The sequence below is a fragment of the Salvelinus sp. IW2-2015 genome, linkage group LG34 (assembly GCF_002910315.2).
Source record: "Salvelinus sp. IW2-2015 linkage group LG34, ASM291031v2, whole genome shotgun sequence".
Classification (NCBI taxonomy): Eukaryota; Metazoa; Chordata; class Actinopteri; order Salmoniformes; family Salmonidae; genus Salvelinus; species Salvelinus sp. IW2-2015.
The window spans coordinates 4379049-4382568 of record NC_036873.1 but is presented as its reverse complement, the minus strand read 5'-3'; positions in this window follow the sequence as shown (position 1 = coordinate 4382568).

Here is a 3520-nt window from a genome sequence, read left to right as displayed (position 1 = left end):
AACATGACTTGAGTTAAAGTAAAGATACCTTAATAGAACATGACTTGAGTTAAAAGTAAAGATACCTTAATAGAAATGACTTGAGTTACAGCATAATAGATACTTAATAGAAACATGACTTGAGTAAAAGTAAAGATACCTTAATAGAACATGACTTGAGTAAAAGTAAAGATACCTTAATAGAACATGACTTGAGTAAAAGTCATCCAGTAAAATACTACTTGAGTAAAAGACTAAAAGTATTTGGTTTTAAATATACTTAAGTATCAAAAGTAAAAGGTATAAATAATTTCAAATGACTTATATTAAGCAAACCAGAAGGCACCATTACATGTATTTAATGTTTTTACTTATAGCCAGGGGCACACTCCAACACTCAGACATAACTTACAAACGAAGCATTTGTGTTTATGTAGTCTGTCAGATGTTCTCTCGATAAGTGAGTGAATTGGACCATCTTCCTGTCCTGCTAAGCATTAAAAATGTAACTAGCACTTTTGGGTGTCAGAGAAAATGTAGAGTAAAAAGTACATTATTTTCTTTAGAGATGTAGTGAACTAAAAGTAAAAGTTGTCAAAAATATAAATAGTAATGTAATGTACAGATACCCCCAAAAACTATTTTTACTTAAGTACTTTACACCACTGATTGGGGGTTTCCACTTAGAGCAGCAGGAGCTGCTGAAGACTGTCCAAGCTCCATGGACCTTTGTTTGAATGAAGGTTTTTGGTTCAGTTTGATTGAGTAAGTTATGCTCTGACAGAGCTAGGCCTTTTGAATTAGAGTTTGATCATGTTGTGGGCCCCTCGGAACCATGGTTCTAAGCCTCAGGTGACCATCCCTTCGGCGACCGATTTGGTGGTTGTTCAGCCCCAGGGAGGTCCTGGCTTTTGATCCCAGTCCCCAGCTAAGTCTGTCATTAAAAGTCTATATTTTTTGCCTTTAACCTGTCTCTTGAGTGTTTGTACTGTGGCCAATCCTCGATTACACCACAGCTTATGTGGCGCTTATAGGAATCAAAGCCAAATCTCTGGTGTTGCAAGCACCATGCTCCAGCACACTGGGTTGTGCATTTCTTTGGATCCACAACTCTCCTTGGTCATTGTTTTTTTTTTTTATTATGCATTTCTATTATATTTTAGGCCAGGATTCAATTAAAGAGCACTTTGTCAGCAAAGACCACATTCACGGTACAACGCTGCATATGGAAATAAGCATATCAAGAAGCCGATTAAATAGCATGATCATTACACAGGTGCACCTTGTGCCGGGGACAAGAAAAGGCCACTCTAAAATGTGGGGTTCTCAAGTTGAGGGATCGTGCAATTGACATGCTGACTGCAGGAATGCCCAAAAGAGCTGTTGCCAGATAATTTTATGTTTATTTCTCTACCATAAGCCACCTCCAACGTAGTTTTTGAGAATTTGGTAGTATGCCCAACCAGCCTCACAACCACAGACCACGTGTAACCACGCCAGCCCAGGACCTCCACATCCGGGTTCTTCACCTGCGGGATCGTCTGAGACCAGCCACCCTGACAGCTGATGAAACTGAGGGGTATTTCTGTCTGTAATAAAGCCCTTTTGTGAGGAAAAACTCATTCTGATTGGCTGGGCCTGGCTCCCCAGTGGGTGGACCTATTCCCTCCCAGGCCACGCCCCTGCCCACTCATTAGAAATCCATAGATTAGGGCCTAATGAATTTATTTCAATTGACTGATTTCCTTGTATGAACTGTAAAACTCAGTAAAAATCACTGAAATTGTTGCATGTTGCATTTATATTTTTGTTCAGTATAGTTGACAAATTGAAGGTGTGCTAGCTCTGGAAAATATCAAGTACATGAAAGGTCTGGGGATCTCAATGAGGTTTGAGAAATCACTGCTTTATAACATGCCTTGAATTGAATCTCGGCCTGAATGAGGAAAACTTTGAGCAGAATTAGACTTTCTCAAATTATTAATTCCTTGTGTCCTTTCTCCTAGCCTTCTTTTCAAAACGCAATTGATCTTCATACATTGCAGTTCGTACAGGGCCTAGGAGAGCTCTACTATGAGGAGGAAGGATGATTGAACGGGAGCTGGAGTATAGTCCAGTATAGCCAGAGAAGATGGTTCAGACAGGTCTGTTAGTGACCTCTACTGGTCAGGTCCATAGTTCAGAGTGGCAGGGAAATACAAGCAAGTGGATGTCAGTTTAGGCACAACTGCAGAGTAGACGTCAACACACCGTGAGGCTTTATTCAATTTGCGTCGCTGAAGAACTACAGATTGCGTGACAGAAATGTAAAAGGTGATTTCCAATTAAGCTGACATCCAGCGTTTACCGTGACTGTAGTGTTCGCTTACACGGGAACATTGCTTATAATTTCACATGCTGAACTTCCGCTATACGGATTGAATAGAGCCCTCAGATGACGGGTATTCCGACACGCCACCCTGATTGAAAGTAAGGTTACACAAGACCGGGCATTTTACGTAAAATTGTTTGTGCAAATAAAATACAGAATTACAGTACCAGTCTAACCACTAGGCTACCTGCAACACCATCACACCTCCTCCATGCTTCACGGTGGGAACCACACTTTTGGAGATCATCCGTTCACCAACTCTGCATCTCACAAAGACATGGCGGTTGGAACCAAAAATCTCACATTTTGACTCATCAGACCAAAGGACAGATTTCCACCGGTTTAATGTCCATTGGTCATGTTTCTTGGCCCAAGCAAGTCTCGTCTTCTTACTGGTGTGCTTTAGTAGTGGTTTCTTTGCAGCAATTCGACCACGAAGGCCTGATTCACGCAGTCTCCTCTGAACAGTTGATGTTGAGATATGTATGTTACTTGAACTCTGTGAAGCATTTATTTGGGCTGCAATTTATGAGGCTGGTAACTCTAATGAACTTATCCTCTGCAGCAGAGGTAACTCTGGGTCTTCCATTCCTGTGGAAGTCCTCATGAGAGCCAGTTTCATCATAGCGCTTGTTGGTTTTTGCGACTGCACTTTTCCGGATTGACTGACCTTTATGTCTTAAAGTAATGATGGACTGTCATTTCTCTTTGCTTATTTGAGCTGTTATTGCCATAATATGGACTTGGTCTTTTACCAAATAGGGCAATCTTCTGTATACCACCCCTACCTTGTCACAACACAACTGATTGGCTCAAACGCAGTAATAAGGAAAGAAATTCCACAAGAACTTTTAACAAGGCACACCTGTTAATTTAAATGCATTCCAGGTGACTACCTCATGAAGCTGGTTGAGAGAATGCCAAGAGTGTGCAAAGCTGTCATCAAGGCAAAGGGTGGCTACTTTGAAGAATCTAAAATATTTTGATTTGTTGAACACTTTTTTGGTTACTACATGTTTCCATGTACTACATGTATTATTTCATAGTTTTGATGTCTTCACTATTATTCTGTAATGTAGAAAATAGTAAAAACTAAGAAAAACCTTTGAATGAGTAGGTGTGTCCAAACTTTTGACTGGTACTGTATATAATGGATTGTGAACACAAGTC